This window comes from Vicia villosa, linkage group LG4, assembly GCF_029867415.1.
Source record: "Vicia villosa cultivar HV-30 ecotype Madison, WI linkage group LG4, Vvil1.0, whole genome shotgun sequence".
Lineage (NCBI taxonomy): Eukaryota > Viridiplantae > Streptophyta > Magnoliopsida > Fabales > Fabaceae > Vicia > Vicia villosa.
The window spans coordinates 116,531,421-116,557,387 of record NC_081183.1 but is presented as its reverse complement, the minus strand read 5'-3'; the positions used below and the strand labels follow the sequence as shown (position 1 = coordinate 116,557,387).

At 34.9% G+C, this 25,967-nt stretch overlaps 1 long non-coding RNA gene across 1 annotated transcript; it reads left to right on the top strand.

Moving 5' to 3' along the window:
* Positions 1-11,688: 11,688 nt before the first annotated feature.
* LOC131599525 (uncharacterized) lies at positions 11,689-12,815 on the top strand. The gene is made up of 3 exons (XR_009282819.1): positions 11,689-11,848; positions 11,934-12,168; positions 12,617-12,815. It is a non-coding gene; the product is annotated as an uncharacterized LOC131599525 (long non-coding RNA).
* Positions 12,816-25,967: the final 13,152 nt, after the last annotated feature.

Below are 25,967 nucleotides of genomic sequence, written 5' to 3'. Positions count from 1 at the left end.
TTAGGGATCCTAATGATTTTAGACCTTATTTTTGCAGGGGAATGATTTATACATTGTATTGTGAAAAATGATACCAATAACAAAGTATAATAGGGAATTAGGGAAGAGAATAAGAACACAAGAATTGGTTATAACTGCTATTCTTTTACTTTCTCTTAAAACAAGATTACAAGTTTACAAGAATAACAAATAACCTCTCTCACCCTAAATTAGGATTTGCAGCTTAGCAATGATGAGAGACTAGTATGCTATTTATAATAAAACCTAACATACTAACTAATGGGCTTTTTCAGCAAGACCCATTACACAAGCCAACTTAATAAACAAGCTAACTTAACAAATTAGGGTTTAAACACTAAAACCTAATTTAACATGCTAACAACCCTAGCATCTTCGACATCTGCATGCTAGACCCATCTTCGACTACAGCATGCACACTTCGACACCAGCATGTGAACAATCCTTCGACTTCATGCTTAACTCTGTCAAACTGTCGAACCAAGAAGCTACCCTTCGACAATACTAGAGTTCGATCCAATATCTCACAAATCTCCACCTTGGACCTAACTCTACAACGTCAAGGAACAAACTAGCTTTCTTCATGCAGCTTTATCAACTGCATACAGTGGAAAAACTTGCAACTCGGCAATGTCTTGGTGATCATATCAGCAGCATTGTCTTCAGTCGAAACCTTCAGCACTTGGACTTCTCCACGCTCGATTACTCCTCTGACGAAATGCAGCCTCACATCAATGTGCTTAGTTCGCTCATGATAGGCTGAATTCTTCGACAGGTGTATTGCACTTTGACTATCACATTTAACAGTGATACCTCGACCTTGAAGTTTTAGCTCCTTCGCAAAACCTTCAAGCCACAATGCTTCTTTCACAGCTTCAGTTAGGGCAATATACTCCGCTTCAGTGGTTGATAGAGCAACAACCTTCTGAAGTGTTGCTTTCCAACTATTTGCAGTGCCAAACATAGTGAAAACATATCCAGAAATAGATTTTCTGGAATCCATACAACCTGCATAATCAGAGTCGACATATCCTTCTATTACTGCTTTACTATCTTCACCCAAGGCTCCACCATAAATTAGGACTCTATTCAGAGACCCATTTATGTACCTTAAAATCCACTTCAATGCTTGCCAGTGAGCCTTTCCAGGATTCGCCATGTACCTGCTTACAAGACTTACTGCGTATGCTATGTCGGGTCTAGTACAAACCATAGCATACATCAAAGAACCAACTATATTAGCATACGGAATGCTATTCATATAGGCTCTTTCGACATCAGTACTGGGACACTGATCAATACTCAGCTTGAATTGAGGGTTTGTTGGAGTCACAACTGGCTTCGAATTTGACATACCAAACTTTTCAAGAATCTTCCGTAGATATGCCTCTTGAGATAGACATAACTTTGACTTCTTTCTATCTCTTCGAATGTCAATTCCAAGAATCTTGGAAGCAGCTCCCAGATCCTTCATATCGAACTCCTTATTGAGTTCAGCCTTCACCCTCATCACATCTTCAACATTCACTACAACACGGAAGGCCTACGAAAGCACTTATTTTGGGCTTTAAAAGCGCTTTAAAGCGCTGTGAAAGCCAGCGCTGGCATAGGTAACAAAAGCGCTTCTAAAAGCGCTCTGGTAGACCCCCCTATAAGAGCGCTTTTCTGGAAAAAGCGCTCTGGTACCCCCCCCTATTAGAGCGTTTTTTCTGGAAAAAGCGCTCTGATAGCCCCCCCTATAAGAGCGCTTTTCCAAAAGCGCTTTCGTAGGTTGCGTTTTTTATTTTATTTTTTATGCTTTTTTTTTTATAAACCTATTATTTTTATAATTTCTAAACCTGCATTTATGGCAGCATTCTTTCATGAACCTGTAATTTACCATTGTTATCCCATAAACCTATAATTTACAATCGTAATCCCATTATTTTAGTAATCTCATTATTTCAACAAAGAAGCGATTTCGATTATATACTAAACATGCATTATAATTATACCATTGTAATTATTCCAAAATATATATACACCGATTCACATATTTCTAACATGAAAACAACTAAACCAATTCACATGACATTATAACAATAAGAAAATCATCCCTAAACAACTAAATCAACTAAATCGGTCCTAGTCCTGCAAAGTCTGAACATCTTCAAATGACTGAAAATCTTCACAATCTGCAAAATAAAAATAATATAATCAAAATAAGATTATTATTATATAAAGGCTCTAAAATAAGAAGGTAAAGAGTAGAACGAGTATATATATATATATATATATATATATATATATATATATATATATATATATATATGTCGTGTAAAAAGAATAATCAAATTAAATATATCAATAAATACAAATTAATTTATTAATATTTAGGACTTTATATATCTAACTTGAATACATGGAATGGAATATCATTTATTGTAAATTAGTTCAACAAATTTTGTACATAAAGTTTACCTTAAATTTAACACAGCCACGTCATATAGCCCAGAGGGATAAAGCAATATAGATCACTAACAATAATCCTGTCACAGACACCCTCAAGAACAACATTAGCTACATGTTATTGATAGGAACACTATTAGAAACTCAACCAACAGCATGTCAAACAATTACAAAATTTGAGAAGTTGTTACCAAATTGATCAAAAGAGCCCAGTATCCTTGTGAGCTTTCTACTATCTCTTAGCAATATAAGAAGTTTCTCTGCAACAACAATTAATGTAAAGTTCACAACCAATTGACAGGAAAAATTAGACACAAATAAAAGTTGAATATTAATTTCTATGACAAATAATACATGACAACTAGTTACTACTACTTACCCTTCAGCGTTTTCCTTCATCTTTGAGCTATGCTATATCTACACTTATTTTCCTACACTTGTATATTACACCGTATATTTTAACACAGATAGATACTTGTGCACAGAAATTAAGATAGAATAAATTAATAAAAAAATGAATTGTATACCTTGTATGTAGAAAATTACGGTGTTGGTGTAAGCTAGGGGTGTATGTTTACTCAATCAATAAATGTTGCAATAATGAGAAGGGGTTGTTGGACTAGAAATTTGAAGGTTTTGTTGGACTTAACCTGCATCGCCTCATTTCTATCCAAGTTGTATTGTGTCACAGAATATGAATCAAATAACTGTACCCCGAAGGATCCTGCCACAGAAGACTTCGGGGTACAATACTTGATTCATATTCTGTGGAACATAATCGGCAGGGGCACATTGTGTTCTATCCTTTACCAGTCCATCCACTGTTTGAAGCTCAACCTACAATAGAAAAACGTGATTATTACTAACTACATATAGAAAATCTTGAATCATGTTAATTTCCAGATACATTATATTGAAAAAAAAATTAGAATGTGAAAGCTAAAAGAGTTCAAAAGTTCCCTAGAAATGAATGTTCTCAACACGTTCCACATTGGAACTCGTAATAGTGGCTAATAAAACAAAAAGTCCTATGCTTTATGTCCAGAAAAGATCATGTAAAAAGCGATCAATCCTGGAGGCCCTTTAAATCAATTCATACTAAATTAAAAAGTGTATAAAACTATAGATAATACATCTATAGATGTAAATACTAACTTCACGGATCTAATGAAACTTTTATTCCAAAAACAAATTACTTGAGTTTTTTTTTTCTGCATAAAAACCTAACAAACTTTGTCTTCAATACTCTAAATCACTGATAAAAACCTAACAAACTTTGTCTTCAATACTCTAAATCACACTGATAAAACCTAAATCACTGATAAATTAAAAAAGCCCCAATAATATTAACTATAACCCTAAATAAAATTTTGTATTTTTGAAAGCAAACAATGAAAAGAAGGAAAATTTCCGGCACAAAACCCTAACCTGAACAGAGAAGAGACGGTTGAAGGGTGGCGATGGAGTGAGGAAGGCGGTGGCGGAGTCGGTTGAAGGCTTGAGAGGGAGTGAGGACGGCGGAGAGGGAGTGAGGACGGCGGAGCAACGAAAGGAAGAAGAAGGTTCGCGTGTTTTGGATCTGAAACAAAACGCGTGTGTTTGTAAAATATATAATTTTTTAAATGGGCTACCAGAGCGCTTTTCAAAAGCGCTTTAATAACACCCCCTACCAGAGCGCTTTTATCCCAAAAGCGCTTTCGTAGCACCCACCCTATAAGAGCGCTTTTAAAAGCGCTTTCATAACCCCCCTACCAGAGCGCTTTTTAAAAGCGCTCTCATACCCCCCCCTACCAGAGCGCTTTTTGAAAGCGCTCTCATAACCCCCCCTACCAGAGCGCTTTTTTTGCATCATTTTCCCTTGTTTATTAATTTTGTTTTTAGCGAGCCCTACGAGAGCGCTTTTGCTAAAAGCGCTTTAGTAGCTGCGCTGCTACAGCTTAAATTTGGCGTAGTGATTGTTGCTTGCTATGAGAATATCATCCACATAAAGCAGCAAAATAACAAATGAATTACCAGGTCGAAATCTGAAGTAAACGCAGTGGTCGAACTGACTTCTAATGAAACTTATGCGTGCCATGAACTTGTCGAATCTCCTATTCCACTGTCGAGGAGATTGTTTCAGCCCATACAAAGATCTCTTTAACTTGCACACATAATCTTCCTTCCCCTTTTCGACATACCCTTCAGGTTGCCTCATCAGGATCGTTTCATCTAGATCACCATACAAGAACGCAGTCTTCACATCCATCTGTTCCAGTTCAAGATCGAACTGTGCCACCATGGCAAGCAACATTCGAATGGACCTATGCTTCACAACAGGAGAAAACACATCATTGAAGTCGACACCTTCTTTCTGAGTGAAACCCCTTGCAACTAACCTTGCCTTGTATCTTTTCGACGTCACTCCTTCAATTCCTTCCTTAACTTTGAAAATCCATTTACAGCTGACTAACCTTGCCCCAATAGGTTTCTTGATCAGTTCCCAAGTATGATTATCATGAAGAGATTTCATCTCATCATCCATGGCCTTCGGCCATTCAGTCTTGTTTCGACTCCTCATAACTTCCTTATAGTCTCTAGGTTCTTCGTCTAGAACCTCACTTGCAGAGATTAAGGCATAAGCTATAAGATCTGCATATCCAAGTCTCTGAGGTGGCTTGATGACTCTTCTAGACCTATCTCTCGACAATAGGTAGTCATCGTCAGTTTCCTCAACTTCAGCATCTTCTGCTTCTTCTTCGACTTCATCTGGGATATGCAATTCAGCATCAACATGCTCCACCTCAACAGGAATCTCTACCAGTTCCAGCTCTTCGTCATATGTTTCTGTACTTCGACCAACATCATCAGTTTTCTTAAAAGCCATTTCAGCTTCATTGAAAACTACATCTCGACTGGTGATACACCTCCTGTGACCTGGTTCTAGGCACCATAGCCTATAAGCTTTGACTCCTTCAGGGTATCCCATGAACATGCATTTCAGAGCTCTAGGTTCGACCTTGTCTTGCCTAATGTGAGCATAGGCTACGCAGCCAAATACTCTTAGTTTGTCGAGATCTGGTGGATGTCCCGACCAAACTTCTTCAGGTGTCTTCATATCTAACGCTGTCGAAGGACATCTGTTTATCAGATATGTTGCTGTCGAAACAGCCTCAGCCCAGAACACCTTTGTTAACCCCGCACTAGTCAACATGCATCTGACTCTCTCCAAAATAGTTCGATTAAACCTTTCAGCCAAACCATTTTGCTGTGGAGTACCTGCAGTAGTTATATGCCTTGCAATACCAGAGGCAGCACAAAAACTGTCGAATGCCTCATTGCAAAATTCAAGGCCATTGTCGGTTCTCAACCTCTTGACCTTTATGCCAGTCTGATTTTCAACCAGAGTCTTCCAACTTTTGAAATTCTCAAAAGTTTCATCCTTAGTCTTCTGGATGAATACCCATAATTTTCTGGAATAATCATCTACTATGGATAGAAAATACCTTGCTCCTGAATGTGATGGACACCTTGCAGGCCCCCAAAGATCAGCATGGATGTAATCAAGGGATCCATGTGTTCTTTGTTTGCCTTTGTTGAACTTCACTCTGCAAGATTTTCCAAGTACACAGGGTTCACAAAACTTCAGCTTTTCGATTTTGTCTCCACCAAGCAGATTTTGTTTCCCTAATTCGACCAGACCTCTTTCACTGACATGGCCCAATCTCATGTGCCCGATTTCTGTTTTCGACAAAGGTTTCGTGGATGCAACATTTGTCGAACCACTTACAACTTCAGCCTCAAGGGTATACAAGCCTTGTTTCTTCACGCCTCTCAAGACTTCCTTCGAACCCTTCATGACTCTTAGGATACTTTTCTCTCCTTGGAAAACATATCCTTTCTTGTCGAATTCACCAAGAGAAAGCAGATTTCTCTTCAAATCAGGTACATACCTGACTTCAGTCAACAACCTTATTGACTCATCATGGAGCTTGAATCTCACAGATCCAACACCTGCAATCTTGCAAGCCTTGTTGTTTCCCAGCAATACTGATCCACCATCTTGATCACATAATTCCTCGAACAAGTCTTTGTTTGGAGTCATGTGCCAAGTGCAACCTGAATCCATAATCCACTCCTTCTTAGAGTCACTGCTTGAAACCACAAGAACATCAGATGATTCGAAATCATCTTGAACAATGGCAGCGTTGCCATTATCTTTACCTCCATGATATTTCAAGCGTTCAGGGCACACCTTTCTTGTGTGACCCTCCTTCTTACAATGGTAGCATCGAATGCCAGATGCTTCGCCACTGTAAGTCTTCGACTGGCTTTTGCCTTTCTTCTTGTCGAACTTACCATCCTTTCGTAAGAGTTTTCCTTTAACGGCCAAACCTTCGCCAACAGTCAAAGGTTTATGCTCCTTTCGTTCATTCAAGTCCTTAGAGTACAAGGCTGATTGAACTTCTTCAAACGTCAGGGACTCCCTTCCATACAAGAGAGTTTCTTTGAAGTGAGCATGTGATCGAGGCAAAGAACACAATAGTAACAGCGCTTGATCTTCATCATCGATCTTCACATCAATATTTTCAAGATCAAGAATCAGCTTGTTGAACATATCCAATTGCTCAGCCAATATTTTGTCTTCAATCATCTTGAATGAATACAAATCTTGCTTCAGGTAGAGTCGATTTACCAGCCATTTGGTCATATACAAACTTTCAAGTTTCACCCATAACCCTGATGCCGTCGTCTCCTTTGATACCTGCCGGAGAACCTTATCACCAAGGCTCAACAAAATTGCGCTGTGTGCTTTCTCGATCATATTTGTCTTCTCCGCTGCCGTAAATTCTGCATTCATGGCTGCCTCTCCCTTCAACGCTTCCAAACAACCCTGCTGAACCAGTAGGGCTTTCATCTTCAAGCTCCACAGACCGAAATCATTCACTCCGGTGAACTTTTCAATCTCATACTTTGTAGAAGGCATCTTCTCCACGCTCATCGCACCAATTTGTTGTGAAAAACGATACCAATAACAAAGTATAATAGGGAATTAGGGAAGAGAATAAGAACACAAGAATTGGTCATAACTGCTATTCTTTTACTTTCTCTTAAAACAAGATTACAAGTTTACAAGAATAACAAATAACCTCTCTCACCCTAAATTAGGATTTGCAGCTTAGCAATGATGAGAGACTAGTATGCTATTTATAATAAAACCTAACATACTAACTAATGGGCTTTTTCAGCAAGGCCCATTACACAAGCCAACTTAATAAACAAGCTAACTTAACAAATTAGGGTTTAAACACTAAAACCTAATTTAACATGCTAACAACCCTAGCATCTTCGACATCTGCATGCTAGACCCATCTTCGACTACAGCATGCACACTTCGACACCAGCATGTGAACAATCCTTCGACTTCATGCTTAACTCTGTCGAACTGTCGAACCAAGAAGCTACCCTTCAACAATACTAGAGTTCGATCCAATATCTCACACATTGCTTGATAAAAATTAATAATTTTCAGTATATATTGATATTTTCCTGCTTCAGTTAGTACTTGGGAAACTCAAAAGTACTTCATAAATCCCACTCTTAATTTTTGAACAATGTGTATTACTATGTTTCGATGAAAATCACACCATTAAGGTTGGATACTACTTCCTAGTTATCATAATTTTATCTTTGTCACCGAGTTTGTCATAAAAAGGTTTTGGGAAGACATGATGATGCTATTATCAAAAGAGTATTGGAAACAAACCATAATGATGCATCCTCCTACAAAAACATATATGGTTGTAGTTACTTTCCTTTCTCATTCTTATTTGAACTTTCTCCCTTATACTTTGCATATTTTCATTTAGTTTCTTTATCATTGTTATAGTTATATCTTCAAACTCTAAGAAAAGGGGTTTAATGAAGTCAAAACATCAAGTGTTCAGTTCCACTGAAATTCTAGTTTCACAAGCAATGAAATTGTAACAACGAGGCAAAGTAGGTGCACAAACCTTTATTTTTCTTTCTCAAATGTACTTTGACCAATAATTTAATTAACAACAAATCTAAGATCCTAAAGAATAATAAATTTACTTTTAGCTTCATAATATTTTTCACATAATTGAAAAGTTTGGCAGCTGTGGCATAAATTTGCATTTGACTCATCTCCCCGTACTTGCTAATCTCATTGTGACAAGTTTCTAAGAGAGATCCTCCTTGCAGAAACTTCAAACCAGCTTCAAAGTAGGTCTCATTGCTTTCAAAATCAAATCTGGAGTTCTATGAAATAAACAGTATTACATCATCGGTTAGAAAAAGAAAGGTGGAATTTTCAAACAAAGTGAAGTAAAATCTTGAAATGATCCATTAACCTTATAGTGATCTGCACTTTCTTTTTGTTTTGTAGCTTCATCCAGGGTGTCAATGGCAGTTTGCTGAGCACTTGTTCTCACAGGACTTGACATGGTAAGTTATTGGCCAGGTGCAACACTTCCTGAACTACAATTAACTAAGACAGCTTGATGAGAGTTGCTATGTCGTTTACTGTTGTCGGTCGAAACACCGCAGCTGGTGAATTGTGTACGAGGTTTCCGTAGTCGGTTGAAGCTTCTTCAAGGGCTTTTGGGTTGGTTATGAGTTTTTCAGATATGTTGTTGTTTGTTGTGGATAACTCTGTTGGTAGTGATGATTTCCATTGCTCGGTTTTTCCAACAGTGAAATGTTTTATTATTAACTTTATTTCTTAATATGTGATACAAGTCGCAGTTTGGAAAAATGTGAAACTGAGTTAGAAGGCTCTGAAGTTCAAACTGTATCTCAAAATGAAAACTTCATACACTAGGTACCAATTTACTAAATAATGATTTAAATGATAAATTTTGAACAGTCTTGGTACTTAATGGATTTGTTTTGGCTTTGCAGGCAACTATTCTTGTGTGTGTCTGTTGGTCTTTGGGCAGCTATTCTTGTGTGTGTGAACAACATCAATATCGCTGATTCTATTAAGAAGAATCGTATTCAGGTCTCCAACACCAAAAAACCACTCTTCTTCTACGTAAATCTCGCCAAGGTAATCTAATTAACGATTTAATTTTTTTCGTTTTTTATATCAATTTTGAAACTTTCGAGCTTCTTTAGTTCTGGGTTGTTTTTAATTGATGTGGGTTTTGTTTAATTTTTGTTGATTTTGTTTTGCAGAGGTATATGCAACAGCATAACGAGGTTGAGCTTTCAGCACTTGGAATGGGTATCAAATCTTGAAACTAAATCTCTTTCATTAATGTTTGACTGTTTTTTTTTAATTTGATCTTTTGTTTTTGTTTTTAATTGGTTTGAGTTTTGAGCCATTTGTTACATGAATGGTTCACTCTATATTTAGAAATTGTTATTCGAGGATAACGGAATTTGACTAGGACTCAATAAATGGATTTGTTGTATGGTTCTGTATGGTAGATTTGATTACAGTAGTGTTAAAGGCAGATGGTCATCATTTTGTTGTATGATAAACACACACCATTGTGGCTTATGGAGCCGCCATTGGCAGTCATCCGTTTAAAATTACATCTGGCAGTAGTCAAATAATCGTCTACGCCGCCATCTAACAACACTGGTTTGAATAGGATTCATATTTAACTTGTTCGATATTTTCTGTTTTTGTTTGTATTGGAATTGGCAATGTTTTTTGAACTAAGAGAGTGAGCAATGAAATTTGTCTTAGAATCTTGACATTCTTAAGAGTTTTTCCATTGGTTATGAACCGAGTACTTATTTCACTTTAGAAGTTGGAACAAATTTAATCTGGGCCTTAGTATCTTCCTTGTTTATATATTGAATCTTTTCTTGGTTATGTTTTTCTAATTTCTGATTCTTTGTTTTTTTACATTGTTGTTACAGCGATTGCCACAGTGGTTACTGTTGCGGAAATTTTGAAAAACAACAGGCTTGTTGTTGAGAAGAGTGAGATACTATTTCTTTTTCAAATTGTTTCCCTTTCACCTTTCTCACTATGTTACTTAAATCATATGACATTGCCGAATCTTTATGCAGAAATCATGACTTCAACCGTTGACATTAAAGACGATTCCAGAGGTAGACCTGTCCAAAAGGCCAAGGTAAGGGTGGTAATATATTTTTGTCTTAAATCTTAAGCCTGCGTGTGGCTCTGTACAAGATGTTGCTGATTCCTGCAGGACTGGTGCTGCTACCAATGTTTAAAGAGGAAAGGCTCTCCAATACACGGGCAACTTGGCAGGTTTTTTTAGGGCTTGTTTTTATTTCTCGCTACTCGGATGATTTAATATTCAATAGTACTGAACTTATTTCAACATTTGGATTCAAGAAATATGCTGAACTTATTGATAAGAAGATCTTGTGTATGAAGCTGGATTTGAAGATCACCTTGGTTTTTGACGTTGTAAAAGATCACTCTGAACAGTCTGCTGATATAGCTCTTAGACAATACTTCAATTCCAGGCTCATTAAATTCTTTGATTTGCACCCTCAGGTAACATTTTTTATTTTGGGGAGTTGTCCTTGTTAACTGTATTTTCTGTATCCGAAGGAGCAATTTACAATATCTTAACCGTGGTATGGGATCTTATATTTGATCGTTAGCTTTAATTTGGATTATTATTTTAGATGCATAGGGTCCGCAGTTCTAAATCCAATCTGAGAGGGTTCTAGAATTTCATTGGTTCTTTCTGAGTTTTACATCTTACATGGTCCAACGAAATCAATATAATGTTGTCATTTTCTTGTAACATAGTAGTCCGGGATTATGAAATTCAAGATTACCATTATGGTGGAATTTAGGTTTTGATTCTCCGCATAGTACTCGTTGTTGTGATTTGTGATTCCATATGGTAGGTAAATGTAAGCATGTTATACTTGGTTGAAAATGTGTTGATGTAAAAAAGTATTGTATGAAATTTAAAATGCAACTCTCACAACCCACCCCTTAATCCAGTGTTTGATCTTAGTAATTTGTGTCCGACCTTGTCTCTTGATGCTTTTTTATTCTATAATTTGTGTATCACCAAATGCACTAAGTGAGGAATACTTGTATGTTTTTTTCCTTACAGGTCCCTGCATCTAATCCAGAAGCAAACTGTGGCTACTTTAAATGGGCTACTTCAAAGTCTAAGAATAAATAAATTGGAATTGGAAACAACTTTAATTCAGCAGTCAATGCTCCATCTCAGCATCTAATTTAGCAACTCCTGATAATTTAGCAACTCCTGATTACATATAAGGTCCATGGCAAAATGGGTGAAGGAACTTTTGGACAGGTCTTAGAGTGCTGGGACCGAGAGAGGAAGGAAATGGTCGGCATTAAAGTTCTTCGTGCAATAAAAAAGTGCTTTTGGTTTCATCGGAGTATCTTAAAGTCCCCGATTACAAGGTTCAGTACTATTGTTGGTAAAAGAAACAATAAATTAATGAGGCTTTGGTTGCTTGTGATTTAAGTCATTTAACATTTGTTGCAGGCAGGAAGCTTTAGAGAGATAGAAGATGTTGCACCCTTGAAGGAGAAATTGGGAAGGCCATTATCAAAGCAAGAAAGAAGTGGGATAGGTGTGAGCAAACTTAGGCTGTTTCTGGAAGAAATACTACAAAAGAGGTTTGTGAAAAGTGAACCTACTTTAGTTCCACAATGGTTGAGAAGTAATGGAAGTGTTACTAGTTCAGCCCACCATTATGCATCTTCATCTAATCACACTGGTAATTTCTATGCCTGATTATTTTTTTTATCGTTTTATATATTCATCAATTCAGAATATTATGCATTTTTCTGATAGTAGAATTAGCATCTTATAATTATTACTTTTTTTGTTCTTTCCTTTTCTTTTTCCTTTTCTTATTTGTTTAAGAAATGTAGAATTTTGGATTTTGTTTTTAGTTTATATAACTAAGTTATCTCTATGAGAAAGAGGAAACGATAATAAATTAATGGGTTTAACATTGTTATGTAGATATTCATACTGTAGCTCACTCAAGGAATAGGTCTTCTAAGACAACTAGTGATTTTGATAGTCCTCGTTCTGTGTTTCTTGAACGGCATTTTCGTCATATTCACGGAGGGGCACTATCAACGGCTCGGTATGGTTACCATTGATACATGTGGCCCTTTCTTGTAATAATTTCTTGTGTCTTGTTTTTTTGCATACAGAAAACAATTGCTTCTCCAGGACGTGGTATTTTGGCCATGGATGAATCCAATGCTACATGTGGAAAGCGGTTGGATTCAATTGGACTAGAGAACACCGAAGTTAACCATCAAGCATGGCGTAAAATTATATATGAAGAAAGTGTTATGACTTAGTTAAAATATAATTTTTATGTGTATGATTTTATAATACTTGAAATATTATGACTGCACATGATTTTGTGTACTTTTTGGTTAATATTGAAAATATTTTGACTTAGTTAAAATATGATTTTTATGTGTATGATTTTATAGTATTTACAATATTATGACTGAAAATAAAATATAACTAAATGGTGTTTATGAAATAGGGTGTAAATAGATATAATTGTTCATTCATAAATGGCGTATTTACACCCGATTTTTACTAAAATAGGGGGTAATTAAGAACATATTTACACCCGATTTTTATTAAAATAGGGTGTAATTAAAACATAATTAAGCCCAATTACACCCAATTTTTATTAAAATAGGGTGTAATTAAAACGTAATTAAGCCCATTTACACCCGATTTTTATTAAAACATGGTGTAATTAAAACGTAATTAAGCCCATTTACACCCGATTTTTATTAAAACAGGGTGTAATTAAAACGTAATTACGCTCAATTACACCCGATTTTTATTAAAACAGGGTGTAATTAAAAACGTAATTACGTCCAATTACACCTGATTTTTATTAAAACAGGGTGTAATTAAAAACGTAATTACGCCCAATTACACCCGATTTTTATTAAAATAGGGTGTAATTAAAAACGTAATTACGCCCAAGCCGTTCAATTGAATAGATGGTCAATGACACCGCGTCATGCCATATCATGTGAACTAATTTATTAGTACCTTGTGATAGACCACTCTAAGGGTATGTTTGGATATCACGAAATGAACGGAGCGGAATGGAATGGAGCGAAATGGAATGGAGCGGAGTGGAACGGAGCGGAACGAATGTACCATTCCATTGTTTGGAAATTTTAGAACGGAATAAGACAAATTATTCATTCTGCCCAAATCGGAGGGGAAGGAATATGGTGGTAAGTGATGGAATGGAATGGAATCCATACCACTCCTTTCCGCTCCGCTCCATCCGTTTTTAAATTATCCAAACAACGAAATATCATTTTATTCCATTCCATTCCGCTCCGCTCCATCCGATTCCATCAATCCAAACAAAGCCATATATCATCGATATTCAATTTTACTAATAGATAGTTATTTATTAACATATACATAAGGAAACAAGTATCTAATCATAAGGATATTTTTCAACTTTATTATTTATTTTGTAGTATTTAGTTCACACTCAATCTTGATAACACAATAACTTTAAAACTCTTGAATACAAAGAGTACAAGTATCATTTTATAATATTATTACAATATTTTATATTCAGTAAAATTGAAAAACGAAAACTTGTTTTTAATGTTGGCTGAATCACCTTGACACTATTTCGTATCAAAATAGAGTATAGTTATTCCAGTGATGAAAAATATTGTGAGGATGCTTTCGATGCCACCAAAAATTTCTTTAATGTTGGCCAAATCAACTTGACTCTATTTCGCATCAGAATCGAGAATAAATGTTACGACGAGGAAAATTATTGTGAGGATGCTTTTGATGCGCTGGCAGTGGGTTTTCATTGATTGGAGAGGGTACTTGTAAAAAAAATTAGCATTCTGACATTAAAGTCGGTATAAGATTGATGTGAAAATTTGTAAGTATGAGTTGAATTATATCTAAATGTGACTCGGGATCACACTTATATAGGAGGGTTCGTTGTAACAGTTTGTCTCCAAGTTGTCCGGTGTAAATTGCTAGTGGTTGTTGGATGAAGATCAACGGCTCTGATGGAAGGAGATTCTTTCTCATGTGCGACGTTGTATAACGCAGGTCTATCTATGCGACAATGTTGTGAGTTTCTTAGAAGAATTAGGCCTACATGGATTAGTCTAGTCTTTATGGGCCGTTATCCAACCCGAGACAATTGTCTCTTAAATTCTTTCTATCATCAATAAAATGAGGATTGCTGATTTAGGAATTATTGAGGTTGTTCTTTGAATCTAAATTGTGGTAACCTAGTCCATTGAGAGGTTGGTCTTCGGAGACACCCCCATGTGTCCCACACACGTAAGGGATGGAGAAGAAGCTCCTAGGCCCACTCGAGTGCACTCAAATAATGTTATTGAATCCAGACATCATTTGAGTTGTTGGATGGAATTTCGAGCTTGGAATGGATCATGATTGTTGATCATGGGTATTAATTTGCATATAAAGTAGGATCCTTCATTTAATTTTCATTTTTATATTCTTTTTGCTTCAGGTGTTTTTTTGAGAAAGAGTATTGTTTTCTTCTTTTTTGCGGTTGGATTTTCACCAATTTAGGTTGATTTGTTCAATAAGTTTGCTTCTTCATTAACTTTCTCTACGTCAACTATATTAACCCAAGGTAGTTCCTTTTTCTCTTTTTTCATTTATGAGTTTTTACTTACGCGTTCACATAGAGAACCCATGAAACCCATATGTAGGAGTTCCCTTTATAGAAGTTAATGATGTTGTTTATAGAACCAGACTACAAGTAATCAATGCTGGTAATAAGGAGCCTTATCTTTTCCAACAAATGGGAAGACTGAGAAAACTATTCAATCGCTGAAGGATTTGTTGAGAGCTTGTGTGCTTGAACAAGGTGGTTCGTGGGATAGTTATCTTCCTTTGATAGAGTTTACTTAAAACAATAGTTACCATTCTAGCATTGGAATGACGCTTTTTGAAGCGTTGTACGGTCGGAGGTGTAGGACTCTGTTGTGTTGGTATGAATCTAGTGAAAGTATAGTACTTGGACCTGAAATTGTCCAACAAACTACAGAGAAAATGAAATTAATTTGGGAAAAGATGAAAACTTCGCAGAGTAGACAAAAGAGCTATCATGATAAAAGAAGAAAGGACCTTGAATTTGCAGAAGGTGACCATGTGTGTTTAAGAGTCAGTTCAGTGACCAGTGATGGACGTGTGTTGAAGTCGAAGAAGCTAACGCCTCGGTTTATTGGTCTGTATCAGATTTCAGAAAGAGTAGGATTGATTGCTCATCGGGTGGCCTCACCACCTAATATTTCGAATTTGCATGATGTATTCCATGTTTCACAACTTCGAAAATACATTTCGGATCCATCTCATGTGATTCCGATGGATGACATACAAGTTCAGGATAACCTTACGATCGAGACGTTACCGATGAGGATTGAAGACCGCAAAATGAAGTAGTTGATGGGCAAGGATATTTCTCTTATGAAAGTAGTTTGGGGAGGAGCTTCCGAAGAGAGTATGATGTGGGAACTAGAGAGCATGATGCGGGAATCTTATCCGACATTGTTCGAATGAGGTTTCGAGGACGAAAATATTCTAAGTGAGGGAGAGATGTAATGCTCGTTTATTTTACATAATTATTTAATTGGTTAATTTTGAATTATTTTGTGAAAGTATGAATTATTATTATTATTATTATTATTAATTATGTTAGTAGATTACGTAGTTGAATAATAATAGTAATAATAATAGAATAAGGTGTTAGATAGTAATTGGGCCTATTATAGTGTTAGAATTAGAAGTAGTGGGGGGTGTGATGTTAATCCCATTAGTGGAGTAATAGTTAGTGAATGATTAAATGAAAATAAGAGGAAAAAAGAGAGAAGGAGAATTAGAGAGAATGTGAAAGAGGAGAAGAACTTAAGAAGCTAGGGCAAGGTTCCATTAAAAGAGTAAAGCACCTTCAATCCAAAGGTAAGGGAGGGGTTCTTACTATATAACAAGTTGTATAATGACGAGGAATGTGTCATAACCAAAGTTTTTACCCCCCTAAGATGTCACATCATATGGCATCTCACATACTTCATCAACTCAAAACAGATACCCAGAGCAGTCACTTGTTCAGCGAGTACTCAGATTAGGGTTTCAAGCTAGGAAATTCAGACAAAAGGATCAATCAATGATTGAAATGATCCTCAACACAATCATAGGGCTCAAGGTGCTTCATTAATCTACATGTGATCTCTAATCTCAGGGCATCAAGCCTCAAGTCCCTCAAAGGCACCAGATTAGGGTTTTGAATTCATCAAGGACTGAAATCAAGGCTTTCACTTGGGAAGACCCTTGAAGCTTCAAAAAATGATTCAAAGAGCTCAATCAACTTCAAATTATTCCCACATCAATGTCCAAGCCAAGATGTACTTCAATTCAATTTCAACAAATCCCAATTTCATCTGGTCCACAATTAGGGTTTTGACCTAATTCACCTGGGAAGTTGACTTTTGATCAAGACATGATCCCATGGCTTAAATCATGGCTCAAAAATCTCTAATACTCCATTATGAGTCACTCATATCATTCATTTGGTTGGGAGAGAATACCTCAGTTGAAGATCACCTTTGACTTTTGAGAAATTTGGTCAACTATGGACTTCTAAGGATCAAAATCATTCACATATGATTATTGAAGCCATTTGATCAAGAGAAATCAATAAAATTGATGAAGAATCAAAATTCAACATTTTAGGGTTTTGACTTTTTTATGAAGAATTACATATTCTTCATTCAAACTTTGAAAAGTCATAACTTTCTCATCCTTTGGCCAAATTTTCTCAACCAAAGCTCATTTTGAAGAGAAAACCAAGATCTACATCTTTTTCACATATAAGATTCAATAAACTACTTATATGGTGTCTTCTTTGGAAAATCACAACTTCTTGCTCAAGTAAGATCCAATCATGTTCTAAGACTTTTTGGAAAGCTTAGATTATGTAATTCAACTCTCAAGGCTATCTCATTTTATTTGCGTATAAATAGAGAGCTCATTCTCATTAAAAATCACATCAAATCAACTTCAATCCTTAATTTCTCAACTTCTCCCTAATTTTCTCATTTTTCAAGTTTCTCATGGAATGAAGAAGTGAGTTCTTCAAACCAGAGGAAATCCCTTGAAAGTGAGCATTCCTGCACTTCATACACATCATGTGGAAGTGATCCAAGCTCTTGTTGGGATTCTGTAACATCAGAATCACCATCTCCATCTTCAACTTGAAGCTTATGTAGTTGAGGTCGAGCAGAGCTATCCAGGAGGTCTCAGCCTAATTGGAGCATCCAAACACCTTCCATGATCATCATATAAGCTTCACAGATCAAAATCTTGCAACTGGAACATCCATATCAAGATACCCGATTCTCACTTTAAGGTTAGTAAATCAAACTCGAATCCTATGATCCATGCAATTTAAATTTTCAAATGATTTACCATCATGTTTATGCACTTATAAGGATCATTAATCCTCAACTAATTGAACCAAATCATACATATACATGATTTCATATTAAAATTTCAGAATTAGGGTTCTTCGTGTTCATGATAAAATTCTTGAGATACACTTAAAATAAATGAATTTTAATGCCACCATCATGTTCCTTGTTAAAAATCAAGTGAAAACCATGTTTGGATCGTTGCATTTGGTTGAGAATTAAGGGAGATAGAAATTAAAATCTTTGAGGGAAGCTTGAGGTTGAAGACGACCATGCCGTCATTTTTTTGAATCTCTGAAACATTTTAAAATATAATAAAATGAAGTCATGTGTTAAACAGACTGAGCGCGTGGCTCAGTTGGCTAGGTTTTATATTGTGAACCCCAAGGGTGTGGGTTCAAGCCCTTACAAGACCAAACCTTATTTTTTATCACCAATTTCTTCCATTTTTTTCTCAAACTTCACATAATTAATTAACGCATCAAAATTAATTATTTTAAAATGATTTTTCAGAAACTCTTCATTTATCACATATATTTTATGATCATGCATAAAAATCACAAAAATATAAATTATTTGATGTATTTTTATTAGGGTTAAAAGTGATACTTTTTTAGTATTTTTAATATTTTTAAAATAAGTTTTCCTTTGATTTTTCAAAACCTAATCAATTTCAAATAATCTTGTGAATAAAACCTAATCTCTTAGGTCTTAATTAGGTGTAGATAACATTTCTTACCTTAGTTAGTCTGTCTTGGTCATTCAAAACTGTTTTACAAAACTCTCGATTAAACAAACGCTTAGGGTTTTCAGTCAACAAAACCCCCTTCAAAAATCTTCAAAAAAAAAAAAGAGAACTTTCAAAACACTTCCTTTCATTCAAATATTGGGCCTCTTGATTCTTAAAGAGTGTAAGACCCAATCCTTTGTTTTTTTTATTTTATTTTAAAGTCATCTTCAACTTTCAAATACATACAATTCAATTTCAAATACAGTCGGGCTTCTATTAGAGTATAAGACCCACATCTTTTACAACTCTGGTATTAAGAGGAGCATTATTTCTGGTGTAACTGCTATTAGACCATTGGGCCTCTCCTTGAGTTGTAAGTCTCAAACCTTTTTTCTGTAAATATTTTCATTTGTTTTCAAAACATATTTCAAAACATCTTTCAGCTATTTTTCATAAACAGTTATCATTGGTCCTCTTATTGAGTTGTAAATCCCAAACATTTTCCGTAAATACCTTTCAATGGGCCTCTATTGGAGTGTAAGACCCAACACCTTTCTTATCTTTTCAGATAATTCATAAAAACATCTAAAAAACATTCATAAAATATTAGTGAGGATATTTGTAACATCCCGGTTTTTATTGTTAACTATATATTTTTTATTATATTTAATTAAATAAATTATTTGTGTGGTTTATGAGTAATTGGTTTATTTTAATTATTCAATGTGTCGGGTTAGCCGGTGTGAGAGTGTCAGACCGTAGAATTATAATTAGTAATGATGTTGGTTTATGATGGAATTAATTAATTAAGTGGAAATTGTAGAAAATACTGTGAGAATGTGAAGAATAATGTGGGGGTGTGATGAGTAAGCCCATTAGTGGTTACTAGAGTTACTGTTATTTTGCAAGGGTTTAATAAAAAAGAAAATAGAGTTAGTAAGAGAAAAGAGGAGAAAAGAGGAAAATCTAGAGAAAAGGAAAAGGAAGAAAGAGGAGAAGAAAATCTAAGGAGGAAACTCAAGAGTTCATTAAGAAATCAAGGTAAGGGTGTATTTTTACATGATTATTGGGTTTGTATGATAATGTATGATGGTTAGAAACATGTTTAGGATGAAATCCCTAAATTTCCATGATTTTGTAATTATTAGGTTTTGGTGATCATCCTTGATATATGATGATTAATTGTGTTTGGACTGATGAAATTGGTGAAAATCATGTATTAAATGAATGAATGGATGATTACATGATGTATGTATGATGTTAGGACCTCTAAATAGGTGTTGTATGCTATTATAATTGTTAAATAATTGAAGTATTTTGAATTCTGAGGCTGAGACTTTTTACGGAATCAAAATCGCAGGTCCGAAAGACATCAAATGATGAAAAATGCAAAATTACGCGTTTAGTTCGTCGCGGCCATGCTCAGCGCGGTAGCTGCTGTTTGCATTTTTTGGCCGAAATAGTTTTGGCCATAACTTTTGACCCATAAGTCCAAATTGAACGTTGTTTGAAGCGTTAGAAAGGTAGTGAGATAATCATTTCAATAGAAATAGTTTGGTTGGCAGTAGGTGATTTAATTACTGCATGATTGTGTAAAATGTCATGTATGTTTGTGAAAGTACATTGCTTGTGATGTGATGGTTTAACATGGTTGCACTATGCAAGTGAATTATGTGTGGATAGTTCATGAATATATGTATGTTTGTGCAATTGTATGATAATTCAATTATGACGAATTATGGAATATATGCATGTATGTTAAGATTAGGGAAAAATCTTAATTGCATATGGCTGTTGTAATTGCACACGCATCATTTGGTCAAGAGGCGATGTTCTTTAGTTTTATGGGAGCTAGTGACTTATCCCAAACCTAGAGTGAGGTTTGAAAGCTTAAAGAACGAGCTTTTGTTGTGTTATTAGTCTAGGGGACGGACTCGGTTTAAATGTAAAAACTGAATAAAGTAATAGGCGATTGGTACCACATGCATAAGTATTGCATTGTCTTGCATTGAGTCACATTTTTTTGTGTGGAAAATTGTAGAATTGTGTGGAAAGAATTCATTTTGTGAAAATTTGAATTATTATTATATTCTTGAAAATAGTATTATGATGGAGTGACGCTATGTATGCCAATTATATGAAGTGTGGCGAATTCATATTGTGTATGTATGTTGTTCATTATATGTTATTATATAATTTCTATAATGATGTGAATTCTCACCCTTCTGTTAGAATGATGTTTTAAAACAGCATCGCTCAGGTACCAAGGATTAGAGTTGATACTAGTATGCTTGGAGCTAGAGAAACTATCTTTTTTTTTTCTCATTTTGGGTTTTGAGTCTGTTGTTCCCCAATTTTGGACCACTGAGATCCCACCTCATTTCAAATATTAGGATTATTATCATTATCATCATCATGCATATATCATTTTCTAACCCAAAATATCAAAAATATTGTTGCTTGTTGCTTGTGTTCCAAGACAGGAGACTGATCAAGAGGAGACTAAGCAAATTAGGGTTTTGATACCCACAAAGGAGTTCAAATTTTCTCATATGCTCAAGTGATTATCACTATCAAAATCCAACATTATAATCCATTCATATCATCTATTTTAAGAGGAGAGCTTGATTCAATTAGAATCCACAAGATTGCAATTCATTTGGAAAAAAGTCAAATGTGTGGGTCAACCTTTGACTTTTGAGAAATTTGGTCAACTATGGACTTTTGAAGATCAAAATCATCAACATATGATTATTAAAGTCATTTGACCAAGAAAAATCAAGAAAATCAATCAAAGATAAAAAAGTCAACAAAAGTCAAAATTAGGGTTTTAAGTGATTTTGACCTCGTTTTGGAAACTTCTAAATTCACCTACAAACTCAAAAATTATTTACTGTATCATTTAAAATTAAATAAAAAACAAGTCTTTTTATATGTTTTAAAAAATACAAAAAAATCATTTCTCTTTTAATATTTTCACCAAATAAATTGTTAATGTTTTTATGTGAATATTTTTAGGATTAGGGTAATGTCTCCTTGACCATACCATGTGCCCATAGACCAAATCTCCTTTAGGGTTTGGTATTTTAATCATTAAAATCAATTAGGTTTAGGTGTGATTCTAAAACCCTAATTTCAAAATCCTAATTCAAAACTTCTTGATCTTTGCCTCACCATGTTAGTATGACTTGTTGCTTTGATCTCATTGTCTTATATACTTGTGCATATACTTGTTGATTTTATCCTTATACACTTGTACTTTTATCCATGGAATTATCATTGTGTACTAACCATATTGCATAAGATATTCATACATCCACCCTTCATTATCTTCATTCATACATGAAATGATCCAAAGGTATAAACATTCCTTTATCCATTATCATTTGAGTTTACATTGATCTCTTTGTTATACTCACTTGCTTCTCTTTTGTGAAACATGTTATCACACACACATTTTAGGTATCCATTTATTTATTGCTTGTTTTGTTGTTGAAAATCCAAAGGAATGGAAATGATATTGACTAAAATTGTCAAGGTACTTAATCTCTTTTCCAATCTCTTTTAACTTTGTGCTTATTATCGTTAAAGCTTTGCACTTGTTTTAAAAATGGTTTTGTATTGTTAAAGCTCAATCTTTTTAAAATTAACCCTTTGTTTTGTATTGTTAAAGCTCAACCAACCCCTTTTTAAAAAACTTTGGTACTAAGAGGAGAATTATTCCCAGTGAAACTACTCTTAGGCCATTGGACCTTGTATTGTTAAAGCTTGGTTCATTTTATACTTGTTAAGTATTGTTAAAGCTTAACATTTTAAAAACCCATTAAGTATTGTTAAAGCTCAACCTCCAAAAATATTTTGGCCACTTGGCCCTTTTATTTTTCTTTTAAGAGGAACTACAAAAGCTCTGACTTCCCTATTGTTAAAGGGGTATGTAGGCCTAAGATGTGATGTCTTATCGAGCTCACTTTTAAAAACTTTCTTTTCTCATCCCCCCACTCTATTTAAATCAAAACACAAAAGCATTTTCAAAATAACAACAATAATAACAATATTTTCAAAGAGGTTCCTATGGAGTACCATAGATGTGAGGGGTGCTTAAAACCTTCCCCTTGCATAACAAACCCCCCGTACCCAAATCTCTAATAAGTTTATTAGCTTTGATTTTAAAAACTTCTGTGAGTTTTATTCGCTCTTTCTCCCTTTCCTTTGGAAACAATAAAGCGCGGTGGCGACTCTGTTTAAAACAAATGAGCTAAGTCATTTCAATGGCTTTAGTCTCATAAATTTCACTGATATTGAGTCGTGCTCTGGTCATGTAACACTGGGAACATCTGATTTATATTTTTTGAAGGATACTTGTATTCTTTATTCTGTTTTGTTAATCCTAATAAAGGTTATGTGATGTTTGGCTTTTATGCCTAAGGTTTTTAATAAAATGAAGTTATTATGAGACAATAATGTGTTTTTTCCGAATGAATGTGATTCAACTTTAAAAGTGCATATGTTGAGATTTATGAAAAAAATGAATTGTATATAGTATTATTGAGCATGACAGGTGTTTGTGGTTTTTGAATTATGTGTGACAACCTTGAATTGATATGCATGACATATTACTCTGATTTATATTATATTTTCCCCGAGGTTTAGAAGGGTGTACAATATTCGTCATAACGTGATTTTTACGAGCAAATTTGGATGCAATCGGAAGAATAATGAGAAAAGTCATGTCAAAGAATGAATAATAGAGAAAAAAACTATAAATAGTGGAAGAATTGGAACTTAGAAGGATTTTGAAGAAAAATGAAGAAATTGTAAAGAAACAAGTATTTTTCAGCACAATTTACGTCACTAGTCACTACGTCCCTCTAATAATTGAATCATATGTTAAGTTTCGTAACTCGGATTGAGACGGTGTTTTTTGAAAAAGAAAGCTAAAAAGGACACCTTTCAGCTTCAAGAATTCTCTTTCCTATGATGCAACCCGATACTAACTTGTCGCAACGCGATGATTGTCTTTTCTGACACACAGTTTTCTATTTAAAGACCTGTTTGGCTAATTTTTCTAGGGTTCAGAATTTTTGAGAGAAATAGATGGCTAAGGAGTTTCAAGGGGCGATTTTGGAGCACATTTGAGTCATTGCAGAGTAATTCTTCCATAAAATTTAATGATGAATACTTTTCCACTCATATTATTTTTTTATTTATCAACGAGTAGCTAAGTTTCTCTAGATTAGGTCTTTTTGAGATAAACCATATTTTTACTCTGTTGGATCATATGTCTGTTTGAGATTTGTTGAGTACTTTTAATGTTATTATCTTATTTAAATTGTTCTTGTGTTTAATGTTTTTTGTCGCTTACAGACGTACGAATCGATCTAGATAATTTGGAATTTATGATCGTTAGTCTAATTATCTGAACTAGGAGATTCATTCAACTTTGTAATTAACTAGGGATAGGTAATTAGAAGTAGTTGCTTATGAATTAACACACCAAGAACACCTAATTTAACTTTGAATCAGTCTAAGGAATTAGGGGTTTATCGTATAAATTAGTGAGCTACACACCAAGGAATTAGGTGTAGTTGTTTTGCGAAGTCACTGTGAGATAATAATTTAATTGAAACTCAGTAAATATATAGTTCATCAACAGGTAAAAATTAGTGGATTCTATGATAAAGACCTAATCGCTCTTCTCATCTTGAATTTCACCTTTTGGTGATTTTAATTGAAAAAGAGAGGCTTCAAAATTTTTTTTTCTATGTATGTGATTTAGCCAAATTCCTTTTAGAAATGCCCTTGTGTATATACTGTACACTGACCACTCAGACACTATCAGATAAGCTTTCACACTTTCTCTCTTTCATACTCTGAAACTTCCAAATTTCTTTGTCGGATATACCAATCATATTAAAACTTTAGGTTCCTTGAATCTTCTATTGGATGTGGCTTGAGATATCTTTAAGTTAGTTAGCATTATTAGAGAGTAAAGATATCACTGGTGATCATAAACCCTAATTCTTTACCTTGATTCGTAATAGCTTGATTAATCACCATCTGCATCTTGGACTGCATGATCTAACTTTAGCAGTTTCTTATTATCAAAACCAAGTTTAGTGTTGTCATCATAAAACCAAGTCATCATCAGTTCTAAGCATTTTTTTCTCGAGTCTTGTTGTCTACTATCTTTATCATTTTGGATCACTTCTTGATTATACATGTAAGCACATGGTTCCACTAGATCTATATCCTTCCCTGGATATCGTCAGGTATTGTTAACTTTCCTTCTTATATATGTCACATGTAATTTGGGCATGAGTGTCCGCAACCCAAACCCCCCTCCCCCCATTTGAATGGACGAGAAAGAAAGGATTTATCAAAGATATTGTTCACAACTATTAAGCATATCCCCCTGATCTTAGATAGGCCATTTGAGGGTACTCCACGGTTTATTGTCTTGCTTATACATTACGCTACCTTTCTTCGAAAACTTTGCGACAACTCCTACCACTTGTCTTCAGCAGAAGGAGTTTATTGCACTAAAATGTTTGAACGCAGGCTACTAAAGAGGGAAACTCAACGAATGTCTAATGCAAAACCCACACCTCATTAAAATCATATTGGCATACTCTCCCAAAAAAAGTGCATACCCTATTGAAGACGAGAGTGAGGTACAACAAAGACATTTTTGTCCACCTCCATTCTCAAGAATTCGTATGTGGATGGTTCCGCTCATTCAGATACCAACTGGGAAGCAATTAACCTCCTTAAAAAATAGAAGTATGAATGAATTAACATATCAAATTGAGGGTATTAGGTTTTTCTTTTAGTAATAATAGGAGTCGATCCTTCTCACAAAATCACATGGTTCCCTTATCCAAGCTCTGTGCCCTTGACATTTATAAGGACTCGTTAGTTCTTTCTCTCGAGTACATACATGAAAACGCCATATATTTTGGTCCACCTTCAATGTTATACACATCCTCAATTTATTTCAATTTATTACTTATCAAACATGTGTCCCTAATTGCAAATGAGGACTCATTGGTTTCTTCTCTGGCATACATCATAGCTATTGATAATTCGATAAGACCAGCAAAAGATTGACTAATTGTCGATGTCCAAATATTTCAAGGAAAAATCTCATATCTTTTGGTTCACCTTCCGTGTCATAGACATCCTCAATTCATTCAACTTATTATTTATATAAAATTTTGTGTCACTAATTGCAATGCGGTGATTCCGGTGTATCATGTTCCAAATGTGCCTTGATTCGTGCCTTGATTCTCAATATTTTATCATGACATT